Source organism: Lolium rigidum, chromosome 3 (assembly GCF_022539505.1).
Source record: "Lolium rigidum isolate FL_2022 chromosome 3, APGP_CSIRO_Lrig_0.1, whole genome shotgun sequence".
Classification (NCBI taxonomy): Eukaryota; Viridiplantae; Streptophyta; class Magnoliopsida; order Poales; family Poaceae; genus Lolium; species Lolium rigidum.
In genome coordinates this window covers 276331991-276349229 of record NC_061510.1, presented here as the reverse complement: position 1 = coordinate 276349229, position 17239 = coordinate 276331991, and the positions used below count along the sequence as shown (strand labels likewise).

General features: G+C 41.9%; 1 protein-coding gene across 1 annotated transcript in view; it reads right to left on the bottom strand.

Annotated features, from left to right (window-relative positions):
- LOC124699542 (probable O-methyltransferase 2) overlaps positions 1-17239 on the bottom strand; it is a 68015-nt gene that overhangs the window by 2440 nt on the left and 48336 nt on the right. The window lies entirely within an intron of this gene.

Here is a 17239-nt window from a genome sequence, read left to right as displayed (position 1 = left end):
AACCCGAGTTATCGTGGGCCGCCAAGCCTTCGTTGAACACGGCGTCGATCTCTGGTTCTTCTTCTGCCATGCTACCGTCAAAGAGGTTGACACCATGGAGATCCCGGAACGGCGACCCGGCGACGTCCTTCCCGAACCAGGTCGGTGAGGCCCGGCCGCAGCCTCGACGCAGTGCCTGGCGGTCGCGGCGAGCACAACGGACGTCTGGCTAGGGTGGCCATCTACGGTGACTCCGTCCAGAAGGAGGTGGGAGAGTGGGGTCAGGCGGTAGACCTCCACATCGGTGGCGCTGTCGGCCCTGAAGACGCCAGACGTGGCCAGCAGGCGCATGATGCGACGGAGGTAGGGCAGCTTGGCGGGTGGAAGGGAAAGCACGGTGACCAGATCGGGGAGCGACGCTGCGCCACCCAGGCCATGGATGGCGGTCGGGATCCCCAGCTTGACGGCGCACTGGAACGCCATGGACTTCATGTAGTAGAGGCTGTGGCACCAAAGGTCCGCCTGCGCCTGCAAAAGCTTGGCGTCGGTGGGAACCGTCAGCTGTGCCTGGGCCGCCATTGATTTGATTGCTCTCTCTGGATCACTATTCTTCCTCTAGCTGGCTATGTGAGGTATTTTTTTATGGTGCTTCTTGCTAACAGTTTGCGTCGGTCAAGTACTATTGAACATGTATATATAGCGCTACTCGCGTGGGGTGCGAGGTGAAGAAGCAAGGGCGTGTCACTATCACGCGTGTCCGGCGGGAAATTAAAAACGACAAAAATGACACATCTTGCTGGTCAACTGGCCTGATCCATCATCCATTGACATTGCTGCATGGTAGTGATAGATGTATTGTTAAAATGGATATACCGCGTTAAAGTACAAGCTAAAGGGAATGATTAGATTCTAGTGATCTACTTGTATAAGCTTGCACGCCATGGCTAAATCATAAACAAAATGAATACAATTGCGGAACTGGCAAGAGGTGCACGTCGTACACGATCATGAAGAAACTGTCACATCTTTCAATAAGTAGACCCCTTCTATAATTTGGCCGCTACCATTATTGTTATGTCGTTGCGTTGAAATAAAACTGAGTCTTTGGTTGTTTGTTAAACCTCCCCTTTTCAATTGATAATATACAAGACATATATGGTTACTAGATGCAACTGGCTGCTCGAGGTTGATTACTATATTTCAGCCAAGCTGCCCGATTAGTTTTTGGTAGGATCCTGGATGCATAGATGATTTATTCCTATTATTTCCTTGAGCTATAAATGTAATTTTGAACTATGAACTTCAAAATGAAAAGGCTGTGTGCATTAGATGATGCAGAGGCCACGGTTATACTCCAATTTTTGAAGAAAAATATATAAGCTGAAATGTGAGGACACGACTAGTAAATATGCTTTATGTACTATATTTCATTTTCATTGAGAGAGATGAGGATGAATCATTTGTTTCAGGAAGGCCGATGACAATCTAGATTAAATCACTAAACACAGTTTTTTAATCAATATCGTTATCTTCTTTGTAGTTTATCCACCGGCGTGTACACACTCGTTTATGGTCTTGTGTCGTGGCGTCAGGAGTACATTAGATCAGCCTCCACTACTTTACGGGTCATATATATGAGTCACTAATGAATTTGTGTTTTGCCTTTTAACCTTTTTCTCTTGGTGTTTACATCCGTGTGGCACTAGATATGAAGAGCCCAGGTGTAATACCTTGTTGCTTGCGTAACCTTGATGGGAACGTCCGAGTTTAGTAAAAGATCCATTTGTACTAAGGCACAGCTTACAAAATAAGCAAGCACGGCTAAGCAGACGCAATCCTTATTGATAAGGGGAGTGGATTTGTGGACAGGGCAAGGTACAATCTCATGTGCGAACTCCGAAGTTGGAATAACTGAGCATCTTGCCAAGATGATCTTGGGAATATTCTAAACCCAACTAATTTGAACCTGTGGACACCACGAGATATAAGATTAGACTGCTTCATTTAGGACAACATTAAAATGTAGCAAAATTAACAATAATATATAAAGGTCGGAACAAGAGGAAATATTTATTTTTTCATTAAGAAAATAAATACTCAACAACAACCTGAGTCATTTTTTGTTTATCTTGTTGAGTATAGTTGAGCCTGAATCAGTTTGCGAGTGATCCAAGATATATACAATTCTATGATCAATTTACTCACTATTTTTCCACAATTTCTTGTTGTCAATTGTGTTTTTGTTGCTGATCTTACGACCGTGTTGAGGGGTGTGTAAGGATGGTAGAGAAAGGGATCAGAGCTCATGATGTTGCCAAACACTATAGAAACAATGGTATTACCCAGGTTAATGCTCTGGGGAGATGGCTAATAACCTTACGTTCGTGCAAGCCACATTGGTTTCGAATAAGGCCTGGTAAATGACAGCCCATCTACATATGCTGGAATGTAACTCGCGGCTGTAGTACGGTAAGAAATTGACAACGATGCTCTGGAACGACAGGAAGACATCAGGGGCGTCAAATTGCATGATTGAACGGTGGACATCACCAAATTGTTGTGGTAGCTCCTAGGTGGACCAGCTTTACTGTTATTTAATATTGCTACAAGCAGAGGAAAAGAGAAAGGAGGGGATTGCTGTTTGGGATGGGGTAGGACACAAGGTCCAATAGGTTCGAGTATGTGTGGCCTAGGTTTTCGCCAGTGGATTTTGCCCCTCAGATCAGGAGCAAGCGGCAGCGCTGCTGGCCTTGGAATAGTCACACGCAAATCAATCGGTGAGGTCGTGAGGAGCTGCAGCAGGCATGCCACCCCACGGCCTCCAGCGATAGAAGAACTCGTCAGTCTCTCCCGGAACTCCATTCCTGTATTGAAGGATCCATTAGCTGTTCTCTAGCTGACGAAGAGAAAGAGAGGGAGGAGGGGAAAGCACACGGGGCCGCGGAGGAGAGAGATGAGAGGCAGTGGAGGGGCCAAATCGGTATGCACCATCGCGAGCTCTGCTGAGCGCTGGCCCCTGCCCATGGCTGGAGTTTGCCATAGTGACGCTATAGGGTGTAGGAGGCGTGGCGGTAGAAGCAAGCCGTGGGAGGCCTGGTCCACTCGATTGATTTTCGGCCCCTTTTTCCAAGCCGTGCCGCTCTTCTTCCTCTAGAAAAATGTACATATGAATCCACCTTTCACCGCTTTGATCAACGACACTGTAGATTTCAAATACGGAAGGAAAACTATCAATAGAAATTCTAGATGTCTACAGTAACCTTTTTTAAAACAGAAGGCCGCGTAGCCCTGCAATAAATTAAGCATATTATTGCCAGCAAATTGTTAGAGGGTGCTCATAAACAGCTAAGAGGAGACGGAAAAATAACAAGTATGCAAGGGAAGAAATGAAAAACAGCTTGAGCTGCATTTCTGTTGTCCGGACTTGCGATCCGTGAAGAGGACAACCATTGAGTGACTCGCGCGATCGTCAACCTCCAAAGAAATTACCCTGCTTTCTCTCCCTGGATGGAAGGGCGCCGGACCTGTCGGAGGTAGACCACTCTCCCTGAACACGCATGGATACCGAAAGTCGTTGCCGGGCAGAAAGACTTGGAGCACTCGCCTGGCCGGCACCCACGAACATCACCGCCATCCGCAGGCCACACCACAACACACTAGACCAAGGTGCCAGGAGCAGGCAAAGATAAAGCCTACTGCAACCGCCGAGCTCGTCCAACCATACCCGATGTTATAAAAGCGACAAGCAAAATAACAAAGATCGATAAAGGAACACACGCATGGGACACAATATTTTAACGTGGAAAACCCTCTCCAACAAAGATAGGTAAAAACCACGGGCGCCAGCCAGCAAAACTTCACTATATCGGGGAGTGTTTACAAACACCGTGGGTTATCTTATAATCTGACAAACCATAGCTGGCGGTTTACAAGAGGTATATATAGGCGGTGGCATCGACCCATACCCCCTCCGCTACGCGTCGGCCCAAGCCTACCGGCGATAGGCCTCGCTCCGCTCGTCAGAAGTTAGCCTCCCTTGAGAATGAATTTGGATCACAATACAACAAACTCCATCTTGAGACAAATTCCATCATGTAGCTTGAACTTCAACAATCTCCTGAACAACAAAGAAAACACTTGCTGGCGCCAACAGCCACTTGGGCTAAACAGTTATACCAACCAAGCTCGAGCAAAGCTTAAACTTGGAAACATGAACTTGCTTTGTCATCATATCAACAGGATTATCAGGAGTACTTATCTTGCATACCTTTAGTTTACCTTGAGCAACAACGCCGTGAATATAATGGTACTTGACATCAATGTGATTTGTTCTCTCATGGAACATTTGATCTTTTGTAAGGTATATTGCACTTTGACTTTCACATAACAAGTTAATGCAAGAATCATCTCCACAAAGCTCAGCATACAAACCTTTCAACCAAACAGACTCTTTGCAAGCTTCATTAATAGCCATATATTCTGCTTCGGTTGTAGATTGGGCAACAACAGATTGTAATGTTGCCTTCGAACTCACAGCACACCCACCAACAGTGAACACATAACCGGTGAGGGACCTTCTCTTATCCAAGTCGGCAGCAAAATCTGAATCCACATAGCCAGCGAGTCCCTCACCAGTCTTGCCAAACTTCAAGCAAGCCTTGGATGTGCCACGAAGGTACCTGAAAATCCACTGAACAACTTTCCAATGTTCTTTACCAGGATTAGCCATGTATCAACTGACCAAACTCAAAGCATATGATAAATCAGGGCGAGAAAAACCATGGCATACATCAAGGAACCAACAACACTAGAATATGGAACTCGTGACATGTACTCAATATCTCCATCAGTATTAGGACATTGCAATGCTGAAAATTTGAAGTGAGGAGCAATTGGTGTAGTAACATACTTTGCATCATGCATATTAAAATGCCTAAGAACTTTATGAATGTAATTTTGCTGACTAAGAAATAACAAACTAGATTTTCCGTCTCTTGTAATTTCCATACCTAGTATTTTCTTAGCAACACCAAGATCCTTCATCTCAAACTCACTACTTAATTGTGACTTTAAAGTAGTGATCTCTTTCTTGCTCTTGGCAGCAATCAATATATTATCAACATATAATAGCAAGTATATTGGTGATCCATTAACAAATTTTACATAAACACAACTATCATACTGAGATCTCTTAAACTCATGTACAAGCATAAATGAATCAAACCTTTTATACTATCATCTTGGAGACTGTTTCAGACCATAAATGGACCTCTTCAACTTGCAAACAATACCCTCCTTACCAGGCACAACAAAACCTTCAGGCTGGTCCTTGTATATCTCCTCCTCAAGCTCACCATGCAGAAAATCAGTCTTTACATCTAGCTGCTCAAGCTCAAGATCATGCATAGCCACAATACCAAAGAATGCACGAATGGAACTATGCTTCACAACCGGAGAGAAAACAACATTGTAATCAATACCTGTAATTTGGCTGAAACCTTTTGCTACTAACCTTGCCTTAAACCTCGAAGGCTCACTAGGAGACAAACCTTTCTTTCTTTTAAATATCCACTTACATCAGACATCCTTCTTTTGTTTAGGCAAGCGCACAACATCTCATGTGCCATTTTGTCAAGCGATTGCATCTCCTTTTGCATAGCAGAAATCCACTTCACACGGTCAACGGATGAAACGACCTCAACATATGTAGCAGGTTCAGTATCATGCTCCACATGTTCAGTACAACTCAAAGCATAATGAACAAGATTACACTCTTCAATTAAATAAGGACGTGGACCTTTGTTACGCCTCGATCTATCAGCAGCAATGGAACTATTTGTTTGCTACAAAACAGGTGGTGAGTGCTGAACAACAATGTTCTCAACATCATTTTCTTTCTTATCCACGTGCTCCACCTGCACGCTAATCCTCTGTTGGTCATCTTCAGAAATATCACAAAAATCAATAGCATCAGAAACATCTGTAGATGAACTCTTATAAAACATGAAAGCCTCATTAAACACAACATTCCTGCTACGCAAAACTTTCTTAGTTTCAGGATTTCACAACTTATATGTATTAACTCCAAAACCATAACCAAGAAACACACACTTAACAACCCTGTGCTCTAGCTTTCCATTATCAACATGTGCATAAGCAGTGCAACCGAAAACTCTCAACTGTGAATAATCAGCAGTTGAACAAGAATAGGAGTTTTCTTATCAAGCGAAATGCGAGATGACCTGTTTATCAAGTAACAAGCGGTGGAGGCTGCTTCAGTCCAAAAGCGTCTATGCATACCATTGTTGGACAACATACATCGAGCCTAGGATATGATGGTTCTATTCATCCTCTCCGTCACAACATTCTGTTGAGTAATGTATGGGATGGTGTGCTACCTGACAATGCCGTCGTCGTTGCAGTAATCATTAAAAATTGTAGAGCAAGACTCCATGTCAGTCAGTACGAAGCAATTTAACTTTCTTTTGTGTTTTCTTCTCTACAATAAATTTCCACTTTCTAAAAGCATCAAATACATCAGATTTATGTTTCACAAAGAAAGGCCACACTTTTTTGGAATAATCATCAATGATAGTAAGCATGTAATTTGCACCACCAAGAGAAGTCTTGCGGGAAGGTCCCCATGCATTAGCATGCACATAATCTAAAATCCCTTTACTGGTATGAACGGAAACATTGAATTTAACTCTTTTATGCTTACCAAAAATGCAGTGCTCACAGAACTCAAACTTACTCAAATTGCAGCCATTTAGCAGATTTCTCCTGTGCAATTCTGCCATGCCACATTCACTCATATGTCCAAGTTTCATATGCCATAGATTAGTTTTACCAGGTTCATCAGAAATAACAGCAACAACAATACCAGACAAAGTGCTACCTCTAATAACATATAATTTTGCAGAATTCATATCACCAATCATGTGAACAAGAGAACCTTTTGATACCTTCAGAACTCCGCGAGACCCGGAGTGTTTGTACCCATCAACATCAAGGGTACTGAGATAGATCAAATTTCTGGCCATGCTAGGTATGTGTCTCACCTCTGTCAGCGTGCGTGTCATGCCATCAGGCATCTTGATCTGAACGGAGCCAATGCCCTCGGTCTTACGTGGGTTGTTGTCTCCCATACGCACAACATCTCCACTCTGCATAGACTCATAAGAACTGAACCAGTGTTTGTTACAACAGATATGAAACGAACATGCAAAATCAAGTATCCACTCATCATACTAGAAACACAACCAACAAAAACAGCTAGACAATAACCATTAGAATTATCACTGAAAACAACAACAGCCTTACCGTCACCATCATATTTCTTTTTTGGTTGGTAAGTACCGTTTCTTTTCTAATTGTTCTGCAACTTCCAGCAATCATCGATATTGTGGTTAGTTTTCTTACAATACTTACAAGACTTACTGTCTCGTCCCTTGGACTTTGAGAGACCTCTGTCGGTCTTGCTTTTATCTCTATTGTAGTTGTTGTTTCTGTACTCGGTCCTGCCTCGGACCTGCAGTGCTTCTGCCTTTGATGACGACCCCTCTGCCTGCACCATAGATCTCATCTTTTCCCTCTACTGGAGGGCCTCATATACATCGGCAAGGGTTAGTTAATCATGACTGTATAATAGGGTGTCTTGGAAATACATTAAAGATTTAGGCAATGAGACTAAAAGAAGAAGAGCGAGATCCTCATCTTCATACTTTACCTCCATGGACAACAAGTCAGAAACGATCTCTAAAGATCGATAAGTGATTCATCGTCGAACCACCTTCTTACAGCTTGTGCGACAAAACTTCACCTTCATGTGCATCTTACTGGTTAGATCTTTCACAGTGCAGATCAATTCCAGTTTCAACCATAGGGCCGCTGCAGATTTCTCCGCCAACACTTCCTGCAAAATATTATTGGATAGATGAAGTGGAATCAAAGACAAAGCCTTACAGTCTTTCCGCTTTTCATCATCGGTCTAGGTCGTTGCATCTTTCTTGCCAAAACCATCGAGGACTTCATCCAGATCAGAAGTTTGGGCAAGGATCGCCCTCATCTTCACTTGCTACAAAGAAAATATTGTGGTGTAGTCCAGTTGTAGTAGATCGAATTTCAAGGAAGACATGTCGCGAACCCTAGATTTAAACACGGGCTCTAATACCACTTTTTATAAAACCGACAAGCAAAATAACGAAGAAAGATAAAGGAACACACGCAGGGGACACAAGATTTTAACGTGGAAAACCCTCTCCAACAAAGAGAGGTAAAACCACGGGCGCCAGCCAGCAAAACTTCATTATATCGGGAGTGTTTACAAACTCTGTGGGTTATCTTACAATCTGATAAACCCTAGCCGGCGGATTACAAGAGATATATATAGGTAGTGGTATCGATCCGAACCACCCTTCATAGGCGTCCCTGCAGGGCACGTTGTATGGGCTAACTTCAGACTCCGCTATGCTTTGGCCCAAGCCTACCGGCGACGGGCCTCGCTCCACTCGTCATAAGTTAGCCTCCCTTTAGTATGAATTTAAATCACAATACAACACCTGCTATCTCAAAACGGCACCTCCATCGAGGGAGCGACACCAGAGCGCCGCCTGATACGTCTCCGACGTATCGATAATTTCTATGTTCCATGCCACATAATTGATGATATCTACATGTTTTATACACATTATATGTCGTATTTATGCATTTTCCGGCACTAACCTATTAACGAGATGCCGAAGAGCCGATTCTTGTTTTCTGCTGTTTTTGGTTTCAGAAATCCTAGTAAAGAAATATTCTCGGAATTGGACGAAATCAACGCCCGGGGGCCTATTTTTCCACGAAGCTTCCGGAAGTCCGAAGGAGAGACGAAGTGGGGCCACGAGGCGGCCACACACTAAGGCGGCGCGGACCGGGCCCGGGCCGCGCCGGCCTGTTGTGTGGGGCCCTCGTGTGGCCCCCGACCTTCCCTTCCGCCTACTTAAAGCCTTCGTCGCGAAACCCCCGATGCGAGAGCCACGATACGGAAAACCTTACGAGACGCCGCCGCCAATCCCATCTCGGGGGATTCTGGAGATCACCTCCGGCACACTGCCGGAGAGGGGAATCATCTCCCGGAGGACTCTTCACCGCCATGGTCGCCTCCGGAGTGATGAGTGAGTAGTTCACCCCTGGACTATGGGTCCATAGCATTAGCTAGATGGTTGTCTTCTCCTCATGTGCTTCATTGTCGGATCTTGTGAGCTGCCTAACATGATCAAGGTCATCTATCTCGTAATTCTATATGTTGTGTTTGTCGGGATCCGATGGATAGAGAATACTATGTTATGTTGATTATCAATCTATTACCTATGTGTTGTTTATGATCTTGCATGCTCTCCGTTATTAGTAGAGGCTCGGCCAAGTTTTTACTCTTAACTCCAAGAGGGAGTATTTATGCTCGATAGTGGGTTCATGCCTCCATTAAATGCGGGACGAGTGACGGAAAGTTCTAAGGTTGTGGATGTGCTTGTTGCCACTAGGGATAAAACATTGATGCTATGTCCGAGGATGTAGTTATTGATTACATTACGCACCATACTTAATGCAATTGTCCGTTGTTTTACAACTTAATACCGGAAGGGGTTCGGATGATAACTCTGAAGGTGGACTTTTTAGGCATAGATGCATGTCTGGATAGCGGTCTATGTACTTTGTCGTAATGCCCAATTAAATCTCACAATATTCATCATGTCATGTATGTGCATTGTTATGCCCTCTCTATTTGTCAATTGCCCGATCGTAATTTGTTCACCCAACATGCTATCTTATGGGAGAGACACCTCTAGTGAACTCGTGGACCCCGGTCCATTCTTTACATCTGAAATACAATCTGCTGCTATTGTTCTTTACTGTTCTTGCAAACAATCATCATCCACACTATACATCTAATCCTTTGTTACAACAAGCCGGTGAGATTGACAACCTCACTGTTTCATTGGGGCAAAGTACTTTGGTTGTGTTGTGCAGGTTCCACGTTGGCGCCGGAATCTCTGGTGTTGCGCGGCACTACATCCCGCCGCCATCAACCTTCAACGTGCTTCTTGGCTCCTCCTGGTTCGATAAACCTTGGTTTCTTTCTGAGGGAAAACTTGCTGCTGTGCGCATCATACCTTCCTCTTGGGGTTCCCAACGAACGTGTGAGTTACACGCCATCACCGCCGCCGTCCAAACCAAAGTTTTCGGTTTTCACCTAAGATATGAAGAACACAGAGGGAGGGGATACAACCTCGATGTCTCCTTCAGTAAAGCAGCATCATCAGAACTAACACCAGAAAATTGCTCTCGCATAACAAGATTCAGTAAAGCAGGTTTAATTTCAAAGAATTTTGCTGTAGTAGCAGGTGGAGCAATAGGTGTGCATAAGAAATCATTATTATTTGTGGTTGTGAAGTCACACAACTTAGTATTTTCAGGAGTGGCCATTTTAGCAGTAGTAAATAAAGCAAACTAGATAAAGTAAATGCAAGTAACTCATTTTTTGTGTGTTTTTGATATAGAGTGCAAGGCAGTAAATAAAGTAAAGCTAGCAACTAATTTTTTGTGTTTTGATATAATGCAGCAAACAAAGTAGTAAATAAAATAAAGCAAGACAAAAACAAAGTAAAGAGATTGGATTGTGGAGACTCCCCTTGCAGCGTGTCTTGATCTCCCCGCCAACGGCGCCAGAAAAAGAGCTTGATGGCGTGTAACTCACACGTTCGTTGGAACCCCAAGAGGAAGGTATGATGCGCACAGCAGCAAGTTTTCCCTCAGAAAGAAACCAAGGTTTATCGAACCAGGAGGAGCCAAGAAGCACGTTGAAGGTTGATGGCGGCGGGATGTAGTGCGGCGCAACACCAGAGATTCCGGCGCCAACGTGGAACCTTCACAACACAACCAAAGTACTTTGCCCCAACGAAACAGCGAGGTTGTCAATCTCACCGGCTTGCTGTAACAAAGGATTAGATGTATAGTATGGATGATGATTGTTTGCAGAAAATAGTAGAACACGTATTGCAGTAGATTGTATTCGATGTAAAAGAATGGACCGGGGTCCACAGTTCCCTAGAGGTGTCTCTCCCATAAGATAGCATGTTGGGTGAACAAATTACGATCGGGCAATTGACAAATAGAGAGGGCATAACAATGCACATACATGATATGATGAATATTGTGAGATTTAATTGGGCATTACGACAAAGTACATAGACCGCTATCCAGCATGCATCTATGCCTAAAAAGTCCACCTTCGAGGTTATCATCCGAACCCCTTCCGGTATTAAGTTGTAAAACAACAGACAATTGCATTAAGTATGGTGCGTAATGTAATCAATAACTACATCCTCGGACATAGCATCAATGTTTTATCCCTAGTGGCAACAGTACATCCATAACCTTAGAGGTTTCTGTCACTCCCCAGATTCACGGAGACATGAACCCACTATCGAGCATAAATACTCCCTCTTGGAGTTAAGAGCAAAAACTTGGCCGAGCCTCTACTAATAACGGAGAGCATGCAAGATCATAAACAACACATAGGTAATAGATTGATAATCAACATAACATAGTATTCTCTATCCATCGGATCCCGACAAACACAACATATAGAATTACAGATAGATGATCTTGATCATGTTAGGCAGCTCACAAGATCCGACAATGAAGCACATGAGGAGAAGATAACCATCTAGCTACTGCTATGGACCCATAGTCCAGGGGTGAACTACTCACTCATCACTACGGAGGCGACCATGGCGGTGAAGAGTCCACCGGGAGATGATTCCCCTCTCCGGCAGGGTGCCGGAGGTGATCTCCAGAATCCCCCGAGATGGGATTGGCGGCGGCGGCGTCTCGGTAAGGTTTTCCGTATCGTGGCTCTCGGTACTGGGGGTTTCGCGACGAAGGCTTTAAGTAGGCGGAAGGGCAACGCGGGGGCCACACGAGGGCCCCACACGCCAGGGCCGCGCGGCCAAGGGCCAGGCCGCGCCGCCCTGTTGTGTCGGCGCCTCGTGGCCCCACTTCCTTTCCCCCTCGGTCTTCTGGAAGCTTCGTGCAAAAATAGGACCATGGGCGTTGATTTCGTCCAATTCCGAGAATATTTCCTTTGTAGGATTTCTGAAACCAAAAACAGCGAGAAACAGCGAAGCGGCTCTTCGGCATCTCGTTAATAGGTTAGTGCCGGAAAATGCATAAATACGACATATAATGTGTATAAAACATGTAGATATCATCAATAATGTGGCATGGAACATAAGAAATTATCGATACGTCGGAGACGTATCAGCATCCCCAAGCTTAGTTCTGCTCGTCCCGAGCGAGTAAACGATAACAAAGATAATTTTTGGAGTGACATGCCATCATAACCTTGATCATACTATTGTAAGCATATGTAATGAATGCAGCGATCAAAACAATGGTAATGACATGAGTAAACAAATGAATCATAAAGCAAAGACTTTTCATGAATAGTACTTAAAGACAAGCATCAATAAGTCTTGCATAAGAGTTAACTCATAAAGCAATAAATCAAAGTAAAGGTATTAAAGCAACACAAAGGAAGATTAAGTTTCAGCGGTTGCTTTCAACTTATAACATGTATATCTCATGGATAATTGTCAACATAGAGTAATATAACAAGTGCAATATGCAAGTATGTAGGAATCAATGCACAGTTCACACAAGTGTTTGCTTCTTGAGGTGGAGAGAATAGGTGAACTGACTCAACATAAAAGTAAAAGAAAGGTTCTTCACAGAGGAAAGCATCGATTGCTATATTTTTGCTAGAGCTTTTATTTTGAAAACAAGAAACAATTTTGTCAACGGTAGTAATAAAGCATATGTATTATGTAAATTATATCTTACAAGTTGCAAGCCTCATGCATATTATACTAATAGTGCCCGCACCTTGTCCTAATTAGCTTGGACTACCGGGATCATCGCAATACACATGTTTAAACCAAGTGTCACAAAGGGGTACCTCCATGCCGCCTGTACAAAGGTCTAAGGAGAAAGCTCGCATTTTGGATTTCTCGCTTTTGATTATTCTCAACTTAGACATCCATACCGGGACAACATGGACAACAGATAATGGACTCCTCTTTAATGCATAAGCATGTAGCAACAATTAGTGTTCTCATATGAGATTGAGAATATGTGTCCTAAACTGAAACTTCCACCATGATTCATGGCTTTAGTTAGCGGCCCAATGTTCTTCTCTAACAATATGCATGCTCTAACCATTAAAGTGGTAGATCTCTCTTACTTGAGACAAGACGGACATGCATAGAAACTCACATGATATTCAACAAAGAGTAGTTGATGGCGTCCCCAGAAACATGGTTATCGCTCAACAAGCAACTTAATAAGAGATAAAGTGCATAAGTACATATTCAATACCACAATAGTTTTTAAGCTATTTGTCCCATGAGCTATATATTGTAAAGGTAAAGAATGGAAATTTTAAAGGTAGCACTCAAGCAATTTACTTTGGAATGGCGGAGAAATACCATGTAGTAGGTAGGTATGGTGGACACAAATGGCATAGTGGTTGGCTCAAGGATTTTGGATGCATGAGAAGTATTCCCTCTCGATACAAGGTTTAGGCTAGCAAGGTTATTTGAAACAAACACAAGGATGAACCGGTGCAGCAAAACTCACATAAAAGACATATTGTAAACATTATAAGACTCTACACCGTCTTCCTTGTTGTTCAAAACTCAATACTAGAAATTATCTAGACTTTAGGGAGACCAAATATGCAAACCAAATTTAGCAAGCTCTAGGTGTTTCTTCATTAATGGGTGCAAAGTATATGATGCAAGAGCTTAAACATGAGCACAACAATTGCCAAGTATCAAATTATTCAAGAAATTTTAGAATTACTACATGTAGCATTTCCCGATTCCAACCATATAACAATTTAACGAAGAAGATTCAACCTTCGCCATGAATACTATGAGTAAAGCCTAAGGACATATTTGTCCATATGCAACAGCGGAGCGTGTCTCTATCCCACACAATGAATGCTAGGATCCATTTTATTCAAACAAAAACAAAAATAAAAACAAACCGACGCTCCAAGCAAAGTACATAAAATGTGATGGAATAAAAATATAGTTTCAGGGGAGGAACCTGATAATGTTGTCGATGAAGAAGGGGATGCCTTGGGCATCCCCAAACTTAGACGCTTGAGTCTTCTTAAAATATGCAGGGGTGAACCACCGGGGCATCCCTAAGCTTAGAGCTTTCACTCTCCTTGATCATATTGCATCATTTCCCTCTCTTGATCCTTGAAAACTTCCTCCACACCAAACTCGAAACAACTCATTAGAGGGTTAGTGCACAATAAAAATTCACATGTTCAGAGGTGACATAATCATTCTTAACACTTCTGGAAATTGCATAAAGTTACTGGACATTAATGGATCAAAGAAATTCATCCACCATAGCAAAAGAGGCAATGCGAAATAAAAGGCAGAATCTGTCAAAACAGAACAGTCCGTAAAGATGGATTTTATTGAGGCACCAGACTTGCTCAAATGAAAATGCCCAAATTTAATGAAAGTTGCGTACCTATCTGAGGATCACGCACGTAATTTGGCATATTTTTCTGAGCTACCTACCGAGGGGCAGGTCGAAATTCGTGACAGCAAAGAAATCTGTTACTGCGCAGTAATCCAAATCTAGTATGAACCTTACTATCAAAGACTTTACTTGGCACAACAAAGCATAAAACTAAGATAAGGAGAGGTTGCTACAGTAGTAAACAACTTCCAAGACTAAAATATAAAACAAAAATACTGTAGTAAAAACATGAGTTGTCTCCCATAAGCGCTTTTCTTTAACGCCTTTCAGCTAGGCGCAGAAAGTGTATATCAAGTATTATCAACATCATAATTTGTTCTAATAATAGAATCAAAAGGTAATTTCATTCTCTTTCTAGGGAAGTGTTCCATACCTTTCTTGAGAGGAAATTGATATTTAATATTACCTTCCTTCATATCAATGATAGCACCAACAGTCGAAGAAAAGGTCTTCCCAATATAATGGGACAAGATGCATTGCATTCAATATCCAAGACAACAAAATCAACGGGGAAAAGGTTATTGTTAACGGTAATGCGAACATTATCAACTCTCCCCAAAGGTTTCTTTATAGCATTATCAACAAGATTAACATCCAAATAACAATTCTTCAATGGTGGCAAGTCAAGCATATTATAGATTTTCTTAGGCATAACGAAAATACTTGCACCAAGATCACATAAAGCATTACAATCAAAGTTATTGACCTTCATCTTAATGATGGGCTCCCAACCATCCTCTAGCTTTCTAGGAATAGAGGTTTCAAGTTTTAGTTTCTCTTCTCTAGCTTTTATGAGAGCATTTGTAATATGTTTCGTGAAAGCCAAGTTTATAGCACTAGCATTAGGACTCTTAGCAAGTTTTTGTAAGAACTTTATAACTTCAGAGATGTGGCAATCATCAAAATCCAAACCATTATAATCTAAAGCAATGGGATCATCATCCCCAATGTTGGAAAAAAATTCAGCAGTTTTATCACAGGCAATTTCAGCAGTTTTAGCAGTTTCAGGCAATTTTGCACGCTTTGCACTAGGAGTAGGAACATTGCCAACACTAATTATTTTATCATTGATAGTAGGAGGTGCAGAAACATGTGAATCATTAACATTACTAGTGGTGGTAATAGTCCAAACTTTAGCTACATTATTCTCTTTAGCTAGTTTTTCATTTTCTTCTCTTTCCCACCTAGCATGCAATTCGGCCATCAATCTTATATTCTCATTAATTCTAACTTGGATGGCATTTTATGTAGTAACAATTTTATTTTCAATATCCCTATTAGGCATAACTTTTGATTTCAAAAGATCAACATCAGAGGCAAGACTATCAACCTTAGAAGCGAGAATATCAATTTTATTGAGCTTTTCCTCAACAGATTTGTTAAAAGCAGTTTGTGTACTAATAAATTCTTTAAGAATAGCTTCAAGTCCAGGGGGTGTGTTCCTATTATTGTTGTAAGAATTCCCATAAGAATTACCATAACCGTTACCATTATTATAAGGATATGGCCTATAGTTATTACTAGAATTGTTCCGATAAGCATTGTTGTTGAAATTATTATTTTTAATGAAGTTTACATCAACATGTTCTTCTTGGGCAACCAATGAAGCTAACGGAACATTATAAGGATCAACATTAGTCCTATCATTCACAAGCATAGACATAATAGCATCAATCTTATCACTCAAGGAAGAGGATTCTTCGACAGAATTTACCTTCTTACCTTGTGGAGCTCTTTCCGTGTGCCATTCGGAGTAATTAATCATCATATTATCAAGGAGCTTTGTTACTTCACCAAGAGTGATGGACATAAAGGTACCTCCAGCAGCTGAATCCAATAGGTTCCGCGAAGAAAAGTTCGATCCTGCATAAAAGGTTTGGATGATCATCCAAGTAGTCGATCCATGGGTTGGGCAATTTTTAACCAAAGATTTCATTCTTTCCCAAGCTTGAGCAACATGTTCATTATCTAATTGTTTAAAATTCATTATGCTACTCCTCAAAGATATAATTTTAGCAGGGGATAATATCTACCAATAAAAGCATCCTTGCATTTAGTCCATGAATCAATACTATTCTTAGGCAGAGATAGCAACCAATCTTTAGCTCTTGCTCTTAATGAGAAAGGAAACAATTTTAATTTTATAATGTCACCATCTACATATTTATACTTTTGCATTTCACACAATTCAACAAAGTTATTGAGATGGGCAGCAGCATCATCAGAACTAACACCAGAAAATTGCTCTCGCATAACAAGATTCAGTAAAGCGGGTTTAATTTCAAAGAATTCTGCTGTAGTAGCAGGTGGAGCAATAGGTGTGCATAAGAAATCATTATTATTTGTGGTTGTGAAGTCACACAACTTAGTATTTTCAGGAGTGGCCATTTTAGCAGTAGTAAATAAAGCAAACTAGATAAAGTAAATGCAAGTAACTCATTTTTTGTGTGTTTTTGATATAGAGTGCAAGGCAGTAAATAAAGTAAAGCTAGCAACTAATTTTTTTGTGTTTTGATATAATGCAGCAAACAAAGTAGTAAATAAAATAAAGCAAGACAAAAACAAAGTAAAGAGATTGGATTGTGGAGACTCCCCTTGCAGCGTGTCTTGATCTCCCCGGCAACGGCGCCAGAAAAAGAGCTTGATGGCGTGT